The sequence below is a fragment of the Amphiprion ocellaris genome, chromosome 8 (assembly GCF_022539595.1).
Source record: "Amphiprion ocellaris isolate individual 3 ecotype Okinawa chromosome 8, ASM2253959v1, whole genome shotgun sequence".
NCBI lineage: Eukaryota > Metazoa > Chordata > Actinopteri > Pomacentridae > Amphiprion > Amphiprion ocellaris.
In genome coordinates this window covers 6,776,013-6,802,737 of record NC_072773.1, presented here as the reverse complement: position 1 = coordinate 6,802,737, position 26,725 = coordinate 6,776,013, and the positions used below count along the sequence as shown (strand labels likewise).

General features: G+C 38.7%; 1 protein-coding gene and 1 long non-coding RNA gene across 6 annotated transcripts in view; both read left to right on the top strand.

Moving 5' to 3' along the window:
* bsna (bassoon presynaptic cytomatrix protein a) overlaps nucleotides 1–26,725 on the top strand; it is a 223,826-nt gene that overhangs the window by 60,430 nt on the left and 136,671 nt on the right. The gene's annotated exons all lie outside the window — the stretch shown is intronic.
* On the top strand, nucleotides 22,631–24,024 carry LOC129349532 (uncharacterized). The gene is made up of 2 exons (XR_008602568.1): nucleotides 22,631–23,681; nucleotides 23,796–24,024. It is a non-coding gene; the product is annotated as an uncharacterized LOC129349532 (long non-coding RNA).

Below are 26,725 nucleotides of genomic sequence, written 5' to 3'. Positions count from 1 at the left end.
CACCACTTACAACACGGCATTTTACCGAATAAAAGCATTTCAGCAGTTAGTTTTAATTTCACACCATGAATTGTTAATAACCCGGTTACCACGGTGATCTCTGTGTGATGAATCGTATAAGTTCACGTATTTCTAGACTCCAGCTACAAGTAGGTCCTGACCGTCCGCCATGTCTCTCCATGCAGCTCCGTCCACGTTGGTTAGAAAAATGTGGAGGTTCGCAGAGCGGAAATTTTCCACACGGAAAGGCTGCTGGAGGGGGCGTGGGTGCAAAAATGATGTAATTGTTCCACACAGAGCCGCATTGACCTCGCTGACGCGGGAAGCATAAAACAAGCTTTAGGAGGGGGAATGCAGCGGGGGTGATGCAGTCAGCAGGGGGCGCACACGGATGTAGTGGTGGCTGCTGCAGGGTGGACTGGTCCGGGGGAGGGGTGGCTGGCTGTTCAGACCTGTTAAAGAAGGTATTCAGGTCATTCACCCACTCCTGGATATGTATTCTAAGTGATATTTCGCGCTCTTCATGGCAAAAAAATTACTTTTTTCTCCTCTAAATATCTCCAGACACAAACTAACTTCTTCCTTCACCTCCATGCAGCAGATTTCCAGCCTTGTTGTGTCTGCAGCTATGGATTAATACTTAAACTGAACATTATCCATTATTATCACAGCTAATCAATGTACTATGTGTGTCCTGGTAATCTAATAAGCAGCGCCGGGCTCCATATCCGTCGTACAACGCTCTGATTCAATTTGCATCAGATAACATTTAGCAGACTTAGCACAGCCAGCCGGAGAGATTAGTTTATATTAACAATCAGGTATGTTTCATTATGGCTGTTTAACAAGCAACATATGTAGAATCCAATCAGGATGTCTGATTTTCATGCTTTTAATCGTGATTTCTGAGTGTTTATCTTACCAAAAAAAACATAAAACGATCAAATTTCTTCTGTATATTGATGGTTTGCCACCTTATTCTGCCTAAAATTACACATTACTCATTATTGGAGTTATCAACATTCTGGTAATCTCATAAGAGCTGCAGACATCTACATGTTGTTCCACTTCAACACATTTTGCGTCAGATATCAGTTAGAACCAGGAGAGTGACACCCATTATCCAGCTAACGAGGAAGACCAGAGGGAGGTTATAGTCCATATAGCTAATTCAGGAAAGGTGGCATTTAGGAGACGCTTGCTTTCATGACTTTAACTGGCCTTTTTGTCCAATGATGAGTCACTTAACATGAGGTTTTATGTATTGAAATACATGAAAATACATAGAAAATAGAGAATTTTGGTTAAAATATAAGCTTTTAATAACATTTTTGAAGCTTCCTTCAGCATTTTCTGTATTAAAACGAATTAAAAGGCCCACATTGTCTAATATATTATTGGTTAAAGTGACAATAAGGCAGCAAAATAAATGACAAAGACATGTTAATTTAAAGTGTTTTGTATGTTTGATCTGACAGAAAATATTCCCTCAAAAGATAATTGAGAATGTAGTTTAGTTGTCTAGAAACCAAAATGTGTTTATGCATAGTTGATTTTATGTGTGTGTGTGTGTGTGTGTGTGTGTGTTATCAAAAAATGTAGAACAAACAACATCATTTCAATTTTTTTGTGCACGTTGGTTGTCGTGCACATGCGATTTTAAACCTGGCTCATGCTAACTAGCTAAATATCAACAATTTCCAGAATCACAGGCACAGCTTAAGAATAAAATGTATCTATTTTCGTGATGTCTACTGCAGAATCACAGGTAGCATTTTCCTTTTTAAACTTGGTAATTCATGTCTGGGAATGAACCACATGAACCCGTTTGATGTTTGCGAGATGTGAAGTTGTGCAGGAATTGTCAGCATGGCACCTTAAAAGGATAAACCCAGAGTGTTGCAGCTCTCATGAATATGGATGAGGGAAATTGAAACACCCACACAACACGTATCTGCAACTCCTTTCTGTGAGTTCTTCTTGAAAGAGTACACCTGGGAGAGATGCTGGTTCTGGGCTGAACACAGGACAGTATTTGCAGATGGATCGCAGGTTGTCACTTGTTCCAGATGTGCTGAGATTAGGCTGAAAAAACAATTGAGCGTGGCCTTTAGATGTTTACCTGCTGTCCTTCATTAGCAGAGGGTTCTTGATCCAGGGGCGTTAAAGATTTATAACCTGCTGCAGAAGGAGGAATAATCTCATTGGTTGGTTTTAGGACATGTGATGGTTTTTGTTGTTTAAAATACTAGAAGCTCAGCAGGCTACCTTTCTATTCTACAATGCTGCACTGATGCATCACAGAGTTTAAGATTTATTATCAATCTAATGTTACAGATAAACTGTGGCTCTGCTGATTTCACTTCCTGGTTTCAGACCTGAGCAGCTATGAAAAAGAAGAAATGATTCTAGAAATAAAACCTGTGGTTTGTACAAAGCTGCATACCAAAACAATACTTTTGACAAACATAGGCAAGTTTTTCTCAAAAGCAGCCAAACTTTGTAAAATATTGTCTGAACACAAGTAGCTGTAAAATATTACCAAAAGTTCAGAAAATCTGGAACTTTTTGAGCAAAATAACTAAAGAAGATTACGAATCTGAGAAGATATCGTTTGGTTCTTGACCGTTTTGGAAATCACTGCTGTGGTCCAATTTTACAGTCAAATCAAGCTTAGAGCTGAAGTTGAGCTGAATTTGGTGGAAGCAGGAGACAAACAACTGGAAATTTTTCCCTCAAACATCAGTCAATGGAAGAAAAACACCCCAATATTTACTGCAAACCTTCTATTATTAGCACCATCTCTTTTAAGGCACAGATACTTTTGACAGAAACCAAGATAAAGTGGAAAAAGTGAAAATGCCTATTGGGCTCCTAATATTATAATGATGTTATTTTATTAATAACATTATTGATTTATCCTATGGGCAAGCAATTTGATGCAAAAGTCACATTATTTTTGCTTTTTTTGCAGCAAATATGTTGATAAAATTAACTTAGTTCTAATAATGAAAGAATTTAATGCTGGTGCTTCTTTTTAGGGTTGTATCCAAAGTACTTTGAGAAGAAGTCTGGCATTACAATAATGCTTTTATTTTTTATATAACCCACTTATATGATACCTTTGCATTGCACCCTCATAGAAAACACAAAGAAGAATAAAAAAAGTTTTAAAAATCTCAAACTAAAAACACTTTGACACTAAAGTTCTGCAATTGCATCAAAGCAGTTTAATAGAAATGCAGTTAAAATACATGAAAAAGAATAAATATATACTTTACATGTAAATATTGAGCTTTGTGACATATTAAGTTGTGCTGATGCTTTATTTTCATCAATCAATCAAAGATTATTTATATAGCCCTTTACAACAGCCCAAAGGGTGACCAAAGTACTTTACAGTAAAAACCAGAGAATCACTTAAAAACAATACAGTAACTTAAACCAGAGACAGCAGTAAAATATACAATATAGCAAACAAATAAAACAAAAATAACGGCAATAAAACAACACTAAAATATACATTTTTTGCACCACACCATGATTCACTGTACTTTGGTTCACGAGACTGCTTGGCTCAAGGTTCAAGATAACATTTATTATCCTCGAGGAGCATTTTCTCACAATTTTACAAAAAATATGACGATAAAATGAAATAGAATAGATCAAAAATAATAAATCAAGATCATATTGCACCTGTTCAACTCCCATTTTGGGCCAAAACATAGAAAGCAACAGCAGAAATCACACGATGACAAAAAACACAACAACAAACCGCTTACATGTGATCATCCATGTTTTTCCTCCACAGGGAAGCAACTAAGCCAGTAAGAAATATACCAGAACGTCACATAGAATTAAGACTTCTACAGCAGCTTAATTGATCTACATATGTAAATAAGTGTCACTAAAAAGTTTGCCTTGATGATATTTCTGTATTTATACCACCAACTCGTCTACCTGCATGTTTCCTCTCTGGTCTCCCAGCGAAGCCTCTTGGCAGCAGCTCTTCCTCCCTGTAGCCTTTTTGTTGTTCAACAGATTGTGCACTAATTCTAGACCCAGCATGAACGTAGGGCTGCTAATAGAAATGTGTGTGTGTGTGTGTGTGTGTGTGTGTGCTTTGGATTAATTTGTTTTCAGTAAAATCTGCAGATCCTCTTCCCTCCACTCCAATCAGAGCACCTGCCTGTCACACTCTCTGTTTATGTGAGTGACTCTACCGTAGTCAAAGATAATAGTTTCTCTTTTTTGTGTTTTTTTTCTGTGATTGCCGATTAGTTTAGTTAAGTTTATTCATTTGTTTTGCAGAGACAGCGCACAATTAACAGTAATTGCAGCAGTAATTGTAACGGTGTCTGTCGTCCCTGAGCAGGTACAGAAAAAGAGAACAACCACAGAGCAATAAATGCTGTGAGTAAAACTATACAAAACTTAAAAGTCCATCAGTGTGAGAAAATAAATATAATCAGTAAAAACAGTAAATAAAAAATAATCATTGGTGGTGTCAATGTCGTGCCAACGAAACTGGTTTTAAATACTTCAAAGCTTCCTGATTAACAACCATAAATGTATAACAAAAAAAAATATATATTTTTAAGCTTTATTGGAACAATTAACCATCATATTAGAGACGTCCCGATCAAGTCTTTTGCCCCCGATCTTATCCAAATCATTTAATATTTAGTATTTGCCAATACTAAGGCCCAATTTGATCCCAGTTTCCTTGATAAACCCATTTTAAGTGATTAAAATCATTGTTCTGCATTAAACAGACGGTTGCATTTCTGCTTCAGAGCTGGTCTTTTGAATGTTTGTAGGTGATCACAGACCTCGTTGTAAAGCTCCAGTTTCATTAGAACTATTCCAATTTAATATGAGGGATGTCACAATCAAGTTTTCTTTGTTCCAGTTCCCTATATGTCTTTAAATATTTTGTATGTGCCAATACTGAGGCCCAGTTAAAGTCAATGTTCTTCCATGCAATAATCAAAAGAAGTTGCATTTCTGCATCTATGCTGGTCCTTAATATTACATAGGTGATCACACACCTTGTTGTAAAGCTCCAGTTTCATTGGAACTGTTATCAATCTAATATTAAGAGTTTCCTGATCAGGTTCTTCACCCTCAATCCAATCAAAGTCATTAAACATTTAGATACCAGTCTGATACTAGTTTCCTCAATAATACCAATTTCAATCCATTTATGTTATTAAAATCAATATTCTGTCATGCAATAAGCAAAAATCGCATTTTCACTTCCCAGGTGGTCCTTAATTTGATGCCAGTTTCCTTGATAATACCTATTTCAAGTACATTAAAATGAATAAAATCTATGCAGTAAGCAAAAAAATTGCATTTCTTCTTCCAAGCTGGTCCTAAATATTACGTATTTGCTCACTAACCTTGTTGTAAAGCCCCAAAAGCTGCACAGCAATGAACTGATTTACCTTTTTTGTAAGTTTTATGGCTGTTTACTCTTTCCCTGCAACAAACTGTGCACTCCTTCCATACTCCAGTCCTGTAGGGGGCGATAATGCATGTTTAAGCCAGTTCCCAACCCACTAATAAACCAGAAGAAGAAGGAAAATTGCACTTTCCCACCTGTGTGTCAGTAGATGTGGACAAAAGATCGGGTTTAGGTTGAAAATTGCATTGAGATCAGATCAGGACATCCCTAATTTGTAGGTTGTCGCTGCTTAGATATTTATCAGTACTGCAGTAACAATGCTTTTTAATGGGGAGACATTAAGACACAATATAGAGATATTTACATGAGAAAATTACAATTATTCAAGTAAAAATGTAAAAGAAATGGAAATGTTAGTTTCTATCTGACATGTTGCAGCAACCAAACCTGCATGAGGATAGATTTCTTCACAGTCAGGACCGGACTTTGTCTCTTGATATTGACTCCATGTTGAAGTAGAGAGAGAACAACAAATTGATGGGCGACTGCAGTAAAAACCTGCCCATCTGTCTTCTGCCTCCTCCTTCCCACCATCTCTCTGTTCATTCATCTCCGGGCGGCTTCTGGTGCAATCAGTTGATGAAATGAGGCAAACACTCGGGATCCACAGGTGCCTTTTTTTAGGCAAATGAATCACAGTAAATTACCTAAAAATAAAGGGGAAAAAAATGCAAAATGGACATGGTGGAGATGCAAATGGCTCTTAATTCTAGCTGAAATAACTACGAACAATGGTGCTGTGGGTCAGGTCTCACCATGTACAAGTGATGTTCATAATTTTCTCAGTTTTTCTATTTCCATTTTGCTTCAGAGAACACAGTCAACATGCTTTCAGCTAAAAGAGATTTAAAGGTTTTCCAGATCAATGCTGCTGTTTGTGTCATGAGAATAAACACCTCTGGTTGCGCCGCTGCAGCCGCACATTATTGAATCTTGCTTGAGCACGATTTTCTCCCTTTTTCGTGCTGCGACAGCGTGTGAACGAGTGTGAAAGAAGGAGATAAAAGGTAAAGTCTGAGAAAAAAAAAGCAGAAACACTGACAGCCACAGCAAGAGAGAGGAGGTGAGATGACAACTGAGGAGAAGATGGAGACAAAAAAAGAGAAGGTGTGACAGAAGAGGTTAAGAATACAGCAGCGTGATACATGAATCATTACGACTGAGGACATCTGTACAAGTTCTAACCATTGATATGGAGAACATTCATTTTACTCTGAGTTGTTTCAGCGTCTCATCATAGTTAATTAAACCCCAAAGCACAACGACAACATTACTGTCATTAGCAGAACCTTCGCTTGGGAGCATTTAAAGATAACATTTCTGACAAATGGAGGGAAAAAAAGTGAAAATAATTACCAAACATTATCATAATAACATTCAGGTTGTGCTTTTATGATAAAAAGGAAAATATAATCATTGTGGAGACTAAAGTAATACAGACAAAAAAGAATTGAGAAAAGAATCTAAGTGAGATTGTCATTTTGTACTGAAACCAACTTTGAAAGAGCCACATATGAACCTAATTAGGAAAGAAGGATTAAAATGTAGATGAGTGATCAGACCTTTGTCCAGGAGATCAAGATTTGCTTCGCATGTGGAACCACTGTCCTTAAGTGTAATTTTCACTCTCCGTTTGACACCAAAACTACATTGTTAGGTTGGATGGATGGATGGATGGAGGGATGGATGCTTTATTCATACTCTTGGGGAGATTCAAGGTATGCAGCAGCTCCCACGTTACATTTAAGAAAAAAAATAAGGAAACTGATGTGCAAATGAATGTGCAAATCATGCTCGTTGAAGAAGTCACAAAAAATTGCTGATATTCAAAATAAAGGTGCAAATAGCATACTTTGGTTGATACTTTCACAAAAACAAATAGTGTGTAGAATCTACGTAACACTGTCATTTTGTGCTGAGCCTCAAAGTCCACATATGAGCTAAGGAACGGAAGATTAAAGTGTAGATCAGTGATCAGACCTTTATCCAGGAGATCATACATGTGGAACCACTGGCCTTAAGTTTAATTTTCACTCATTTACTTTTGGTTTTCATTCATTGTAAATGGATGGATGGATGGACAGATGGATGGATGGATGGATGGAGGTATCAAGGTATCTAGTAGCTCATACATTACATTTAAGAAAAAAATAAGGAAAACAATGTGCAAATTATCATGCAAGTCATGCTGGCTGAAGAAATAAGGTGCTAAAATTGTTGGTATTTACAGTAAAAGTTTGGAGCATTAGTTGAGTTTAGGCACCAAAATTATGTAGTTAAGTTTAGGAAAATGTCTCGGTTTGGGTTAAAGTGCAATCTTTTCCCAACATGTATGATGCTTGAATCCCGTCCTTTTTAATATGTGATTAGGTGGCTGAAGTTAAATGGTACAGATATGTTGATTTGAAATGTATTTGCTTTTCCCTAAAAACGTAACTGAGAATGCACTTTAGTTGCATAGGAGCATAGTTTTCAAAGTCAATGCATACAGGTGATTATTTATCTAAGAATAAACATTCTGAACCAATTTTATTCTGCAATAAATAATCTACTGGCTCTGTACTGAGGTCAGAACTATGCAAACACTTCCAGTCTCAAGATTAATCTACTTAAGTCACATAAAATCCCCATCAAAGTTAAAAACAGCTCCCAAATAAATCATGCAAATGAACTAGAAAGACATTACTGGGTAAAGTTTCAGGGACACACAGTGGAGAAGTTCTTTACTTCTTCAGAGCAAGTCTAACAATAATCTTTCACTGTTTGGGAAAATAATTCTGTAATCCAACCATAATTTACTGTCTAAATCTGAATCAATAGTACAGTGTAAATAGATGAAATGCCAGCTGAAGCTACGAGACAAACTGTGAGCAGCATTTCATCTCAGTAGAGTTCCTGCACCGATAGCAGCTGATGGTAATAATAATAATAATAATAAAGCTAATGACACAGGTTACAGGAATGACACTTTGGTAATTACCTCTTACATTTCTCCCTAATGACACAATATATTTATCACCCTAATGGCAGTTTCACTCTGGAAGAATGGATTGGGATCATTCACGAGGACCAATAACAACGACGCTTTTCTCTTTAATGACAGACACGACCGTGGTGACTTGAATCAAGCGATGTATTTTCATCACCGGAAAAGATAATGATTGTAATTCTGACAACACCTAGAAACTGGAATGAATATAGCTGCCGGTTACAGCTCGTCACTTCACAACTGTGTCTCGCTTCTTGTGTTGTTTGAGCACCAACTGCTGCTCAAGACTTTATGTAAATGTTTCAGAACAAAGTTATCGTTACGTAAAAAAACTCAACACACCATCTGTTGATATTGGATGCAGAAAAACAAGTTGGTGTATGTTTATTTTTACAGTATTTACAGTTGTGAACAAGAGGTTAGATATACTTGTAGACACCATGCATATCATAGCAGTCTTGAGTTTCCAGTGACTCCTATAACCCTGAATTGTTTTTGATATAATGACTGAAACCCAAGTGTCAACAATCTTGCATTTTGGTTCTGTCGTAGATTTATTACAGGTTATCTGTAAATATGGCAAAATCTGCTTCAAAAATATACATGCAAAAATGCTAATATTTGGTCAAATGTCCTTTGGCCATTTTTAAACCTCAATTAGGCACTTTTGGTTTCCAGTCACAAGCTTCTGGTTTATCTTTGAGTCCTCTTGACAGAACTGGCGCAGTTCAACTACATTTCTTGTCTTTCTGACACAGACTTGTTTCATTATCAGTCCACAGGTTCTTGATGGATTTAAGTCTGGACTTTGGGGAAACCAGTCTAAAACCTTCATTCTAGACTGGTTAAGCCATTTCTTTGCCACTTTTGGTGTGTGTTTGGGGTCAATGCCTTGTTGAAATATCTAACTGTGTCCAAGATCAACCTTCTGCTGAAGATTGTGGAGGTAATCCTTCTACTTCAGTATTAGATTTATTTTACCTAAAGCACCAGTTCCACAGAGCATGATACTGCCACCACCATGCTTGATGGTAGGTTTGGAGTTTTGGAGTTAAAGGCCTCACCTTCTCCCCTCCAAACATATGTATGGTCATTGTGGCCAAATGACTTCATTTTGGTTCCATCTGACCACAGAACTTTCCTCCAGAAGGTCTTTTCTTTGTTCATGTGATCAGCAACAATATTCAGTGGATCTTTAGTGTTGTTGCTAGAAGAAGAACTTCCGTCTTCACGAAGCCTCTCAGCTCATGTTGATGTCAAACATTGTGGACACTGACAGCTGTGTTCCAGCAGCTTATCATTCATTCAGACCTGCTTTTTGGTTGACTCTTGACCATCCTTGACCAATTGTCTCTCAACAGCAGTTTTTGTTTTCTTCCTGATCATGGCAGTGACTTGACTGTACCATGGACTATATTTACAAATAATTGTTTGCACAGATGATTTTAGATTTGTTGCTGCTTTAAAATGGCTCCAAGTGACTTTCCTGACTTGTTTAATTCAATGATTTGCTTCTTCAGATCTGTATTTAAAACTCTGCTATTTAGTCGTCCCCACTGCAGTGTTTGTGACTGAGTCTAATGAGTAGATCAAACAGGCCCCATTTAAATTGGTTCAGAGGAGTCAGCAGTCATCAATTGTGAAGGCTACATCACCAGAACTGATATTTCAAGTTGCAGTATGAATATTTTCTGTGTGCCTGTGTGTGTGTGTGTGTGTGTGTGTGTGTGTGAGAGAGAGAGAGACAGATTCATGTCTTTTCATCATTTAATCATGGAAAATTAAGAATCACTGGAAACTCAAGACTGTCATGATATACACAATCTTTACAATTGTAAATGAAAGCCTTTGTTTACAATTGTACTTAGCTGTTTGTTACTATTTATTTTGACATTATTTTCCACAAAATTCTGATGATCATGCTACAAGTTCCTGACTAAATAGCTCCTGTGGAAGTCCTTATATTGGTTCCAGAAGATCTCTTCTAGCTGAAATTGCACCAAATGTATTTCTGCCGTTAAAGGAGCTTGTTGTTTCCAAAGGAAATTGTTACTGGCAAACACTTTCACTCGGTTTGAACTGTCTGAAAGCTTCCTTCCAGTAACAGTAATCCTAACTGAGTTGCAGGAACATGGCTTAGGTGAAAGCACACGCCATGGTGAAAAAAGGTGATCACAAATAATCTCTGATTGTCATTTGCACATTGATGCTGCCAGTGAGAATTTAAAGTGATTGCCTGAATCCAGACATGCAATTAAGGTTTATTTTAAATGGTGAAAGTAAGCACTTCTCTAACACCATCTTTCAACTTTGCTGAAAAGTGGGTAAAGCTGGAAATATCCCTTTCCTCTTTTCTCCAAAGTAGAAAGAGGAGGAGTTATTCTTTCACTGTGTCAGTGTTTCTCTTTATCCATCATTTTGGGATTTTAGCTCCTTATTTCATCCTTCCTCTTTGCTTCTAATACGCCTTCCACCTTTTATTTTTTTATCCACCACTCCAGTTTGCCGTCTGCCTCTCACTTTCTCATACTGCACACCTTCAGCGCCTCTCCACTCTTTTCCCTCTCTCCTTTCCTTCCTTCTTTCTTTCTTTCCGACGGAAGCAGTCCGTCATGCATGGCTGTCCATGAGTGAGCAGCGATTCAAAAGCCCCAGCGTCAGGCATAAACCTCCGCCAAGCAGCAGAAATCCTATTTGAAAGCCTCGAGTTGCACTGACAGCTCGGTGGAGACGCACACACACATTTATATGGAGGCACAAACTGTACACATTATGCAAATGAATGCTCCTACTTGAGCTGAGAAATGTCTGTACTGTATACAGATACCCAAATTGGATGTGGGCATTGCAACATATTCTCACCTGCATGTGATGTCAGCACAAACCAGAATGAATGTACCACATAATGTATAGACCAGATTTTCCCCCAAAGGATTCTTCCTCGCTGCAGCCACAGCCCCAACAGCTCAATAAAAAGATTAGTTTGGTGATTAATTTGGTCAATTAGTATAGTCAATTGGTTTATTTACCATTCAAACAAAAACTCTGGAGTCACCCCAAAAGCAGTCCTTCTTCTGGTTTCCATCTTGAGTATTTATCTCTTTGTTTCCTTCTGTTGAGTGAGCAGAAAAAAGGTATAAAGATAATTATGTGTAATGCGCCTGACTTGCTTTTTGAAGCGACCAATGGAAAAAATCATTGGGGATCAGCCTTTTGCCTCCTTGTTCTCACATACACTATATTGCCAAAAGTATTCGCTCACCTGCCTTGACTCGCATATGAACGTAAGTGACATCCCATTCCTAATCCATAGGGTTCAATATGACGTCGGTCCACCCTTTGCAGCTGTAACAGCTTCAACTCTTCTGGGAAGGCTGTCCACAAGGTTTAGGAGTGTGTTTATGGGAATTTTTGACCATTCTTCCAGAAGCACATTTGTGAGGTCACACACTGATGTTGGACCAGAAGGTCTGGCTCTCAGTCTCCACTCTAATTCATCCCAAAGGTGTTCTATCGGGTTGAAGTCAGAATTCTGTGCAGGCCAGTCAAGTTCATCCACACCAGACTCTGTCATCCATGTCTTTATGGACCTTGCTTTGTGCACTGGTGCACAGTCATGTTGGAAGAGGAAGGGACCAGCTCCAAACTGTTCCCACAAAGTTGGGAGCATGGAATTGTCCAAAATGTCTTGGTATGTTGAAGCATTCAGAGTTCCTTTCACTGGAACTAAGGGGCCAAGCCCAGCTCCTGAAAAACAACCCCACACCATAATCCCCCCTCCACCAAACTTTACACTTGGCACAATGCAGTCTGACAAGTATGGTTCTCCTGGCAACCGCCAAACCCAGACTTGTTCATCAGATTACCAGATTGGAGAAGCGTGATTTGTCACTCCAGAGAAGGCGTCTCCACTGCTCTAGAGTCCAGTGGTGGCTGCTTTACACCACTGCATCCCACGCTTTGCATTGCACTTGGTGATGTATGGCTTGGATGCAGCTGCTCGGCCATGGAAACCCATTCCATGAAGCTCTCTGCTGAAGCACTGTTCTTGAGCTCATCTGAAGGCCACATGAAGTTTGAAGGTCTGTAGCGATTGACTCTGCAGAAAGTTGGCCACCTCTTGGCACTATGCTCCTCAGCATCCACTGACCCCACTCCATCAGTTTACGTGGCCTACCACTTGGTGGCTGAGTTGCTGTCGTTCCCACACACTTCCACTTTCTTATAATACAGCTGACAGTTGACTGTGGAATATTTAGGAGTGAGGAAATGTCACGACTGGATTTGTTGCACAAGTGGCATCCTATCACAGTTCCACGCTGGAATTCACTGAGCTCCTGAGAGCGAGCCATTCTTTCACAAATGTTTGTAAAAGCAGTCTGCATGCCTAGGTGCTTGATTTTATACAACTGTGGCCATGGAAGTGATTGGAACACCTGATTCTGATTATTTGTATGGGTGAGCCAATACTTTTGGCAATATAGTGTATCTCACATTTTGCTAAGCTATTTACAAAAATTCTGGTGTTTTTGCTGTTGGAGAAACAGTTTAACTAGTCAGACAGACCAGTCTGTGTTGGTAGGATTAAAGTTGATGCTTGTTTGCATTTCTTTCAATCACAGTTTTTGTGGGCGGAGCTAAGCAACGGATGTGACTTTGGTGTTTCCTCAAAATAGTGACAATTGGGGATGTTGTGGTGGAACATTTGCATGCAGGGAGGAAAGAACTGATAGACAGGGCTGTATAACTACCTGTTCTAAATCCCCTGTAAAACCTGATTTATTTTGCTGTATTTGTAGGCCCTTATAAGTTGTGTCATTTTCCAAAGTGTAAGCTGATCCATTCCAACCTCACAGTGCCTGGAATAGCATCCCTGTTTTCCAAGCATGGTACTCTGATTTTCCTAGCTTGAATTCTGAATGGATGCCTGGTTTTTATTCGTTTGGGAATCAAGAGAAATCAAGGCCTGACTGGCTCTACAGGCAGCCAAAAAAGACACTGCAACCAGTCAATGTTCGTGGCCATCCTACATTTCTGCCCTCCGATTGGTTCCCTTGTCTCGACCAGCTGTGTCCTCCCCTGCCTCCTCTTCTTCATCCTCATAATTCTCTTCCTCATTATTGTTCATGTAATTTCTGTGATCTCCCTACTTTCTTGGTCCTTCATCCTGCTCTCTTTGTTTTATGGGTCCTCACCTTCCTCTTTCACCTCCTCTCTCTTCTGCACACAGCTATGTCTTCCTGGGCCTCGTCTTCCTCCTGGTACTGGTCATCCAGATTGTTTTCTTGTTGATCTGGGTTTCCAGCCATCACCAGGTTGTTGTTGTTCCTCGAAGCAAAGTGGATTTTAAAAGTCCCAGAAAGCCTCCTGAAATAAGTGACCAATTTCAGGTTTATATCCTGCACATTGTAGTTTTAAAAATACACCAACACGTGTGAAATAGCCTCAGACGCCTCAATAACTGTTCACACACAACAATCACTATCCCATAAACATGAAAAATGTACTTTGAACAGCAAAAAACTGTTTTGGTAACTAAAATGCGCTGGCCGCTGACTCCGTGTGCTCTTTCTCTTCCCTGGGAGAGTAGAACGGATACTTCTTCAGAAATATTTGCTCATATGGCCCATTTCTACCACGGCTTTCTAGAAACAAGGAGTGGCTCAATACGATGAAGCCACAGGCTCATCTTACCTCACTCTCCCCTATTGGTTTTTATAATTGATTAGGCGCCCTGTACTAGTAACTGACAGGATCACAAACCCTTGCTGCAGAGGAATATTAAGTATTCTTTATGCAGTTTTGTAGGCCATGTTAATATTTACCAGCCTCTTTGTAACTGAAAGTGTCCCCGGTGGGAACAACACCTCTAACCCAGCCAGTGTTTCTGCTGTTCTTTTCACTCAAGAAACATACTGTCCTCTTTCTGCTTCCCTTTGTCTTCCATAGCTTCAGTCCGAGGTCTCGCATTTCTTGCACATCTTGACAGGCGAACATGAGTCTCGCCATGGAAACCAGGTCACCCACGGTGAAGGTCACTGTATCGATGATGCATGTTGGAGTGTGTGTGTGTGTGTGTGTGTGTGTGTGTGTGCTTACATGGCAGGTGATGCTGTTGTGTTTCCATATGGGACACTACGAGGGCATGTTGGGACATTATGACAGAGAAATCTGCTGGGAGCGACTGTGATGGTAACAGCATGATCTGAGGGATAAACACTGTACGTGCACACACAGATACAAGCAGCATGTACAGTAACACAACTCCAGGTAAACACAACTAGCTGAGCAACAAGAGCTTTTCCTTTTATTGTCTTTGATCTCTTAGTTTTCTGTCTCAAGTTTGCTCTCTATGTTGTTTACTTCTGTCTAGTCATGGAGTCTGTTGTTTTAAGGCGCTGTGCATACAAATGGCAGTTCCTAGAAATGATTGCTTTCTGTTGCTGTTTCCAGGAATACCTCAAAAGCTGCAGACACAACAAACTGTAAAATCCAAAAGAAACAAGAGCAGGCTGACGAAGCGCTCTGTTCTTTTTGAGCATCATCAGTGGTGTTGTTTCAGTTGTATTCAAATTCTGTTTATTAAGGTTGTATTTTTAGGCCTCTGTGAATCAGCAGTATTGTTTGTATAGCTAGTATTTATTTTTACTGCACAATAACTAGACATCATCATTAACAAGTAACCTAACTTTTGCTGCTGTCAACAAACAACTGAATTCCATTTGCAGTGTAAAAAATAGAAATGGTTGACTAATAGTTAACGTCACATCAGGCCTGACATCGCAGCCAGATAAACCAAGAAATCCAATTTTTTCTTTGGAATCCTCCTGTGTGGTTAGCAAAAGGTAATACATGTATTTATGATCCAGTATAGTGAGAAATCCTTGTGAAGCAATCAGTCAGTACCTCTTACTGGGTTCATTTTTGCTTAACATTTTTGTTTTTACTACCAGTGCAAGTCTGGATATCAAGTGAGGCTTTTGGACTTTTAATATCTTAATTATAGATATATATGCACTAAATGCATAACTTCATTTTGGGAGATCTGATACCTACTTACTACCACTAATCCATCTTTTTTCACACCCGCTTGAGTTAGCCAACTATTTATGTTTTGGGAACTTTTAAAGTCTAAAAGTATTGTGGGTCAATCCATCACCAACTCAATTCACATTTTTTTTTTAAAGGTAACACCTGAGCATTTCATATTTGTCTAAATGTTTTCTGTGTATACATCAGGTATCAAGTAAAACATGCAAAATTTTTGGTCACAACTTTTTGAGTAAAACATTTAAAGAAAAGGATGGAGTCCTGTCAATTTTTACATTGTTGTCTTTGTGCCAATCTGTGGATCAGTATTTGAAGAGCTGAAACTTGAGAAATAATGTAGCTAAAGTCTTGAAATTTTACAGGTTCATTGATATGCAGATATAGTATTCAATGGTACAACTCTGTTTTGACTGAATAATACAAACCTGTTACAGGATGGTGCAAATTTGGCCCAAAAAATTTGCATTTTTTTTCTACTCCGGCATCCCATCAACCATTAAACCTTTATTTTTCATCCTAGAATGCTGATATTTTTTCCTGTGATTGCCACCAATCAAACCTTTAAAATGTAGAGCATGGTGCCAGTCAGAGACAAACTTTTTTGCCGCCTCATGCTACAAAGTTGATATGTTTTGTTGTGCCAGTCAGTGCTTCATGCTGAATCTGATATCATTTTACTCATTGTCTTTACAGATCAACATGTCAGCTCTGATTACTGTGTAGTGAGTTATCTGTGTTGTTAATGACAAGCGTGTGGTCCAAATCTATTGGGTTGATTACTGGCTCCAAAGCTCGCCTGATTTCTGTTTCATAGGTTCCAATTGTCCAAATACACAGCAATCTGCATTCACAAAAATCAAGCCAAACCCTGCAGCCGTACAAGGCCAGAGCATTCGTACGGAAGTTCTGAGCCAAACCCTCACACTGCATTAGATCCATTCAACAGGAGGATGTTTTGATGATAGAAATGAAACCTACATTGCAACCAGTTTTTGGAAAAATGTGTTTATTTATTTTAGATATAAAAAGGCTGCACTCAGACACACTTGGTTTGTTGTCTGCTGGGCCTTGTCAAGGCAGAGTGGGATGCTTTGGAGGGAAGCATCAGCCAAATGGCGTTTTTTTTTTCTTAATGTTTCCCCCACATTAAGTGCCCAAGAGGGAAACCATTACAGCAAACACCACTGTACCTGCCGACTGTCGTCTTTGTTGTAGTTGAATACATTTTCCTCTACATAGCAGGTAGCGGTTGTGGGAAACAGTGTTGGTGTGTGTCACTGTGAGGCCAGCTCAGGATTATCTCCTAATATAGCCCAGCGGAAGTATCACAGCGATGGCCATGTTTGTGTGGCCTTTTTTGCCCCTTTAACCTGGCACTGGATTAAACCGAGCCAGCCTGGCAGAAAAAGCTACCGGAGGAACAGAAATAAATAGTAACAGAAAAACTGAATTTAATCATGAAGCGTTACGTTATTTTTTCCTTTACTACAGAGATAATGTGATTCAGAATCAGTAAGTCAAACTCGCAGTTAATAAGTTAAATTGTACTGAATTTGGACATACAATGCAATAGTCAACCAAGGTGTATATATATATATATATATATATATATATATATATATATATATATATATATATATATATATATATATATATATATATATATATATATATATATATAGAATAAATTATATCGGCTGAAGAGCAAAATCCTAATTTGTCAGAGAGATGCTAAAAAAAGTCCACTAAATTAAATGACAAAATAGCTTACACTTGAGTTGGAAACATGTTGATGTCCTGTTCATCTACCCCAACCTCCTCCCTCTGCAGAATTTCCAAATTTTCATCTAGTTTTGTTGTTGACAGATATTTGAGGAAGGTTTCTATATATGCAAACTGTCGAGGTTATTTATATATATATATATATATATATATATATAAGGCTTTTCTCCCCTCCGTTGTACCTCCTTGTACTCCTCACCTTACTTTTAATATATGCCCTCATCTCTCCCTATCACCCCGTCCTCTCTCTTTTTCCCATCTCTTATCTTCTTGCCCTTTCTCTCTCACCTTATCTCGTTCTCTGCATGCTTTCCAAACTCTTCCTCTGAGGTGTGCACTGGGAGATATAGAGGAGAACCGCGAGTTCTTCCTGTATGGTGAGCATCTGCAGATCTATTCTTGGGGGAGAAGCTGGAGGGACGAGGGTTCTCTCTTCACATGCATTAACCATGAGAAGGCAGCATCAGAGGAAAGGGAAGCCTCAGGACAACAGCACAAAGCTGGACATAGGAGCTGCTTTAGCACAGTGGCCAGAAAAACAAACATGTCAGCATCCAGACACCTGCAACCTCAGGTCTGCCAATGCTACAAACACATGGACTCACGCACATGTAAACCTGCTGCAAGCTGACGAGTTTGCAAGAATTTGTAATGAGCTGCTTTAAATGATTAATACCTTTTTGCTGGCACTCACTGATGCCTGCAGACAAACACTGAGAATGGAAAAAAAATGGAAATAAGGCAGATGTGGCCATTTCTTATTGCTGAATTTGAGACTTAAGATTCAAAATCAGTGTAATATGCCACCATAGACACTATGTGTGTTAAATTCGCACAGCTTTTAAATAGTATCATTATTATTATTATTATTATTATTATTATTATTATTATTATTATTATTATTATTATTATTATTATTATTATTATTATTATTATTATTATTATTATTATCCTTTCGCACATTTAAAGTTGTTTACATTATATAGTATGTGCCCTTGCACATTGTCAGATGATTTATTTCCACATTTCTGGATGCTTTAAGTACTTTTTATGACTTATATTCCCTTGATTACACTTGCTGTTAATCTGACTCATAGCACTTGCTTCCTATTTGTTTTTTAATACTTATTTTGTTAATCTATAAGTTAGTGTTTACTGTTTTGCACTAAAACACCAAGTCAGATTCCTTGTTTATGAAAATCCACTTGGCACAAAGAACTGATTCTGATTCATCAATGTGTCTTTAACTGTTGCTTTAATAGTTATTACCAATTGATTTGACATTGGTTGCCTCTAGTTGCTCCATTTTTTTTTTTTAATTTTCTAGGGCAAAATAGATGTTTCTCTTTGCCCCTTTACTTCACAAGGTTTAATTTCTCTGACTTCACTGAGGATAATGTTCATCTGAGAAGTTCTTATTTCTTTATGTATTTATTTATTTTGCATTGAACACTGTGCTTCCTTTATTGTGTGAAATTGCAGTGCACTGAAGTGAACTGTGGCTGTGTCTGTATAGTGGTAGAACTGCAATGAGCCATCCAGCTGTAAAAGGCTTTCCAGCAACAGACTTCAAAGAAAAATTGGATGATATTATTTGTCTTTGCTCTTCAAAACCACAAAATCACAATGTGGGTCAGGTTTGGTCTTGGTTAGGTTCAGAAAAACTTTGCGGTTTGAGTAAAACTGATTGCCACTTCAAGATAGGGGGACCTTTGTATTCATGGTAAAAGAAGCATTGACTACTAGTCTGTTGGTCTTTTATGCTGTAGTTTTGAATAGCACAGGTTACTGTGTCTCCACAGTAATGTGTCAGCACTGTAGAATAGTCTGACTGCACCACATTATTGTTCTGCTATAGTGGAAAAAACACTCTTGCTTGTTTGTCATTGGTTTAAAGAGATACGTTTGTCTTGGTTGGTGCTAAGCCCAGGATGCAGCAATGGTGCCCCTGCGAAGTCGTCCAAAGGTGGATCGTTTTGGTTGAGCATTCATGTAAAAGGAGGTGAGCGCTGTCATTAAAAAGGCTAATTCACTGAAAGGACTGAGCAGGGTTGTGTTATTACATGATTTGAAATCTTTAGCAAACTTGCTATTTTCAAGTTTGATGAAGTTTACTAGGTAGCTGCTTGTTGTTTACTGCAGTGAAGGGGATTTTAAAAACAGACAGCAGCAGTGGGATGAGAAATGTGAGGCTTATACTCGAAATCTGCATCCAATAAGTCAGACTATCTGTGTTAAAATCATGTAAATGACACATCCATCTGCTCCAACCTCCTACCTCCACACAGTTTGTTTTTCATTTGATTTTGTTCTATTGTTTTTCTGTGTTGGGAGGCCAGTCTTTTCAGAACTGCCCGAGATGGGGTTGTCTGAGTTGTAATCCTCTGAAACACTGCTCCGTTTGTGTCACTAAAACAAAAATGAAAAAAACAAAACCCACTCACTGGTAGGGTGTGATCAGTCTTAACAACAGAAATATTGTGGCTCAGACTAAGTCAACATCAGTGTTCATAAGTAAAATTTTACTGAAATCTGTTACAAGAAATAAAGTAGTACACTAAAGTCTACCAAATTCAATGAAAAAATATATCCACCGGAATGTTATCTTCTTTAGTTTTTGGTAAATTTTGAATTGTTGCAGTTATCAAAATCGGAAGGAAACAACCTGCATAAAAAGTGTGGTTTGTACTCAAAATCTACATCCAGTGAGTCAGACTATCTGTGGTAATATCATGTTGATGACCCATCCATTCACCCCAACCTCCTCAATCTGCAGATTTTCCATTTTTCCATTTTTTCCATTTCGGTTTGTTGTTTTTCTCTTTTGGGAGGCCGGTCTCTTCAGAGCTGCCTGAGATGAGGTTGTCTGAGGACACAGTTATAATCTTCTGCTCCACTCTGTGTCACTGATGTCACACAAATATATCTGTCTGCACACTTCTGATCGTCCTTGTTCTCCAGACCAAACACATGCAGACGTCGTCGATGTCAACTCCTATCACACATGCACACACCGGAAGGTAGGTCATGGATAAAAGGACAGGAGGAGGCTGAGCAGTGGTTGATGGAGAGGGAGAGTTTGGTGCCGTAGGAGATTTTTAAAAGGCTGGTTAGATGCTGTCCCTGCATGATAAGGCTGTTTGAGGTGGAGGTGATGCGACTCGCTCACATTCTCATTCCCCTGCAAACAGGTCTGCACTGTCTGGACGGCTTCCTGTGCAGACAGATGTCTTATCGGTTCCCTTCTTTTTTTTTTCCTCATAGACTGCAGACATTCTGTGGTGCAATGTCCTCAATATTATTATGTCTGCCTCATGGGGCTGCGCGAGTCATCAAAGGAATCTAATCGAAGCAGAACATTTAAATGTTAAACCAATTAATCAAACTCTGTTAGCTGGTCACTCGTACCCTTGGAGAAGAATCGGAGAAGTCTGTCCACATTTCTTTTAGTCTCTACCTCCAACTGCTGCAACTCCTTAAAAACAATACATATTCCACAATGGCAGCAGTTTAAATCTGCTCTTACTCCTGTGGTTAAGATTTAAGAAACTGAATAAAAAGTCATAAGTTACAACTGAGCAATGATGAATGGCTGATAGATAACATCCCTGTGAAACAAGATGAAGAAATCCATATCCCCAAGTTTTTAAAGAAAATCTCTGTGCAATATCATTTTTTCTTGATATATTAGAAATTGCAGTTTTGTTATTTTCTACTTACAGACAAATCTGTGCAAAACCACTGATATGTATGATATAATATAATATAATATAATATAATATAATATAATATAATATAATATAATATAATATAATATAATATAATATAATATAATATAATATAATATAATATAATTAGGGCTGGGACTTTAATGCGTTAATTTCGATTAAGTAATTAACTAAAATAGTGCTTTAAACATAATAATGCATTTAATCGCACCTTTCTCAGTTCCCTAATTTCTGGCACACCGGTACACTGATGCACACTCCAGCCCAGTAGGCGGCGGTAATGAACCTAACATCTGTTTGCCAGCCGCGAAGAAGATACACAAGACACACTGTAGTGCAGTGGTTCCCAACCTGGGGTCCAGAGATCTGAGGGGGGCGCGAAGCTTTGTCTGTTCTGACGCTGTGATGTTATAAAAAAATAGATTTTTACATTCTGGATAAAATCAGAGTAACAGACTCGCTGTGTCATCACAACTCTACCTATAAAACATTTTTAAATCACATTTATTTGGTCTTTCTCCAGGTTGGCTTCTAGTTCATCCAGATTCATCAGTTTGTGTTACAGTTAGAAAATTACTGACGGAAACGGTGTCTGAAAAACGCAAAACGGGTGAAGATTCATCAGTACCTAAAAACTCCGGCTATACTTCGAGAGTTACCTTGAATTTGGTTTTATTAAAGGACAAGACAGAATTATATTATTTGTAGTGAAATGCTCGCAAATGACAGCATGAAACCAGCGAATTACGGCGACGTCAGGAAGTAAAACACAGTTTGGTAAAGTCGGAAAGATATTCACAAATTCGGACTTCCGGCATCAATAACTCATTAAATATACGTTGTCTAAACATAAACGATGCCCCTTTTCCATCGTTGTAAGGTAGACAATATGCTACAAGCCCAGTTTAATCAAAAGTATCTGTCTTTCAAGCTGCAGAAATAACATTGGTGTCTATGAGCAGCTGGCTGTGCGACGAGTGAACAGGGACCGTTCTGCAAATAGCAAAACCGCTGCAAACAGCGAAGAGACACAAATATTCAACAAATTTACTGCAGCCAGCAACTGACTCCTGCTGGTCATACTACAACTCTTGGTTTAATATTAAATATTTTTTTCTCATAATTGTAAGGAATTTTTTAGTAAAAAAAAAATAAAAAAATCAATAACTTAACTCTTATGCATTGTAGTGTCAACAAATTTACTGCAGCCATAAACTCTCTCCTCCTCCTCATAGTACAACTCTTGGTTTGATATAATTTTTTTTAAATTTAATAATTTTAGGGAATTTTCTATTAGTAATACAATTCAGTAACTTCCCTCTTATGTTTTGTAGTGTACTTATGGGGTGGTTTTGGTGGGGGGTAGGTGCTGCGCTGGGGCTGCTGTGCAGCTTATAGGGGGCGCTCCAAGCCACACAGGCTGGGAACCACTGCTGTAGTGGACCACGAGCTGGTCACATGGCAGCGCTTTAGCTTCAATCCGGTAGAAATGTCAGACCAATCAGGCAGCTCGGCCACAAACTTTCTCTTTCATTACATAAACACTTTAGCAAAAAGTATTTCTGAAAGCATTTGAGCTGAGAAACAGGCTGTGCATTTGTTGAATCTGACCTCTTTTTTATGGAGGACTAAAAGTGCCAAAATTAAATAAATAAATACATCATTAAATAATTAATTAAATATGTCATTAATTAATTAAAATTGGAATTAAATATTTCATTAATTAATTAAAATTGGAATTAAATATTTCATTAATTAATTAAAATTGGAATGAAATACTTAAATGTGTTATTAAATAAATATATCATTAAATAATTAAATATGTCATTAATTAATTAAAATTGGCATTAAATATGTCATTAATTAATTAAAATTGGCATTAAATATGTCATTAATTAATTAAAATTGGAATTAAATACATAAATGTGTTATTAAATATGTCATTAATTTATTAAAATAACAATTATTTTAAGTAAAAAACATATTTCATTATTTCACTATTTAATTAATTATTTCATGGTCCTTGCGTTGCAGTGGATCATGAATTTATTTTATCTGTCAACCTCGCCCGTCAAAGTCGGTGGGCGGATCCTAACACCTGATTGGTTACCCTGCACATCAAGTCAAGGCAAATCGATTCCAGATAATGGATTGACGCAGAGCTTGTGAACACATTCCGATACACTGGGTGGCGCTATTCACCTCTACGTTGGTTTGGATACTCAATAAAACAAAACTTTATTAGCAACCGCTAAAGACTCGGTCCTCTTTCCCAAATGTTGATACATGCGGTGCAAGACAAATTTTCCTTTAGCATTTCCTTTAGCATCTACTCGGCGCGCCACGGCTCGTCTCGGTTTAGTTGTTTTTCCATTACATTGAGAACCACCTCATCGTGGGTTGAGTCGTCATAGCACGGTGGCCCGAAAGTCCCTTACCGTCATTTTTGTGCGACACAAACGCAATGCAACAATGTACATGGAGGCGATAGTACACCTGCTGCTCGGTCTGTGGCTTTCTGTCAGATTCAGAGTAATAGAAGAGTCGGAGAAAGCTGAGAGCGGCGAGTCGAAACACTCAGGAGACACACAGGAGAGTTTGGGAGGCGATACAGCAGTATCAAGCTGAAGACAAGAGGATATGAACGAGACGACATATAAGGGTAAGCTAATGCTAGTTCGCTAGCTATCGTGTATCAGTCCTGTGAACGACCCTGTAATGGCTGCAGTTTGTCGCTATTAGGTATTAAAATATGTATGCTGTGTATGTGTTTCAGATGCTCTCTGATGAGACTTAATGGGATTTACCTGAAGCAGCAGCACATGAGCCTGCAGTGGCACAAGGTGTAGAGGAGGAGGACAGAGATGTACAGGATGCACTGATGCACTACGTGTCATGCAAAAGTTAAAAGTTGTTCTTCTTGTTATACTTCTGTTTTTCTGTCCCCGGACCGCTATTGTTTTCTTTAATGCAATTCTGACAATAAACTTTTGTAGATGTGTCTATGCTATTGTTTGTTTGTGAAGGTTAGCAAGATTAAATAAAAAATTAAACGCCAAAACATTAAAACAGCTGTTTTAAGAAAATTCCAGTTTGATAAATCAGTATTGCTTTGGTGTAATTCAGTCACCAGAATTATGAACCATAAAGGAGTTTGTGTTAAAACATGTTAAATCCCATTAAACACAAATACATTATTAGGGAATATAGAATTGTTTGGTTCAGACTGTTGACTCTTTTCCTACCAGTGTCTTAACAGACAAAATGAAAAGTTATGATGCAATCACATAAGTCACAAAATAGTTTATTAGTCAGCAGCAAAATCAAAACTATTTACAATGTGCAAAGTACAAACTGTGGTGGGCCTCTCCTACAGTGGAGGGCTAAAAGTAAAACTATATACAACTACAGGTGCTGGTCATATAATTAGAATATCATGAAAAAAGTTGTTCATTATTTCAGTAATTCCATTCAAAAAGTGAAACTTGTATATTATACTCATTCATTACACAGAGACTGATATATTTCAAATGTTTATTTCTCTTTGATGATTATACCTGAATACTAACAAAAATCTCAAATTTGGTATCTCTGAAAATTAGAATATTGTAGAAAGGTTCAATATTGAAGACACCTCTAATCAGCTAATTAACTCAAAACACCTGCAAAGGCCTTTAAATGGTCTCTCAGCCTAGTTCTGTAGGCTACACAATCATGGGGAAGACTACTGACCTGACAGTTGTCCAAAAGACAAGCTTTTTCGTGATATTCTAATTATATGACCAGCACTTGTAAATCTCAAGTCTATGGGAGGTGGACTCGCTCACACTCGCCGGCTGCCCACTGCCTACCCAGCTACCCCAGCTGCCCCAGCACACCCAGGAATGACTGGTTGAAGGCAGTATTCTGGGCCAGCTTCATTCTCTCTTGCCTCGCTGAGGAGCAACCAGATGTTCTCATCATGCTGGGCATGACTCCACTCCTCCTCAGCCTGCATCTCCACAAGTACGCTAGGAAGGTCCAATTTTCTGTGGCCCCCTTTCCTCTTGCCTAGACCAAAGACAGAAAAGTGATCAGAGTCAGCTTTAATGGCCAAGTAAGTACACAATATACACAGAATTTGGTTTCGGCTGTTGGTGTCATCCTAGGAATATGGAAGAGAATAATAAAAAATAAACAATAGAAAGAGGAACAGGGAGGAAAAAGAAATAGTAGTAAAATAGAACACAATATAAACAGAAATGTACAGCTAGACTGGAATGTATGAACACATTAGCAAAATGGTAATTGCTATAAACACAGTAGTGGCGATTTTTGTGTACAGGGCACTGTAGTCCAAATGTCCAGGGTGAGTGGGGTCTCTGATGATGTTTTCTGCAGTCCGTACTATGGGCTGTAGTCTGTTTCTGTCCTGCTGTGTGGTTGATCCAGAGGTGCACAGGACAGATTGTATGACTGCAGTGTAGAACTGGATCAACAGCTCATGTGGCAGGCCATGTCTCCTCAGCTGTCGTAGGAAATACATCCTCTGCTGAGCCTTTTTCAGGAGGTCCTGAGAGATTGTAGTCCCCAGGAGCTGGAAGGACTCCACAGCTATGATGTGATGTGTTTAGCCACCCGTCCATCCATTTTCAATCATGATCATGTCTTTGATACTTTAATAAACTTCTGGCACTCTTCGCTTTAACCAAAGCACAAGCAGTAACTGCTCCACCACAAACAAAAACGACGTGGTGTGAACTTCATTTCATCCTGTGCACATTTTGGAGTTGCTAAGAAGAGCTGTGTTTTCTCATTTTTATGTATATTTTCATTCAGTTTCACAGCTACCTAGTGACTATAAGAAGAATGGTTGCAATACTACACCGCACCAGAACGTAAATTAATTAGAGTGACTTACTTGTTAAATCAATAGAAAATAAATGCAGCTGCATGTGTTCTGTTTATGTGTCACTGTAGCTACATGTAGCTTTCATCAGGCGTTCCTGAGCTGGCTGCTGCACAGTTTGCATTTACACCTGCCTCAATTCTTGGTCATTGGTCTCGTTGTTCTGATCATGCTTGCAGGCATTTACACCTGTAGTAATAATAATACGAAAATCAACCATGCTCTCTGTTTACCGTGTCTTACCGGTGATAAGACGTTGCTGTGACGTGCTGGTGTCGGTGTCCGAGCTGGTGCTGGAGAGGAGACAGGGCAGCCGGGGGCTCCGCGACGGAGGTGGAGTAGGCTTCGCATGTGGAAAGGGATTCTTGAACAGAAATAAACACTCACTCTAAGTACAAGAAAAACACGGCATGCTGACTGAAGTATTAGCTTCTGAGAGCTAAACGTTAGAAACAGCAGCACGAAATACAAGCAGAGCACGGAGTTAGCGCCGATGGCTAACTAGTTATCTTATTGTCTGCTACAGGAGACAACGACGTTACTTTCTAAAAATACTTGTTTGCTTAAAAGAAGGTTGCCACCAATGGAATAAATGATGTATAAGTTTCTTGAAGTCACAAAACACTCACCGTCCTCGAACGTCTCCAACAATGCAGCGGCTGAGTCTCCCTCCTGTTGCTCGCCGGTGCGATGTAGCCATCGGTGCCAGTAAATGGCTTCCATTAAACCTCTTCCAACACCTCCTGGTTGACCCACGCCGGCCGTTGTGGTCCTGGGTGGACCGATAGTCATTTTTGAGCTTTTTCAGCTTCTCCCTA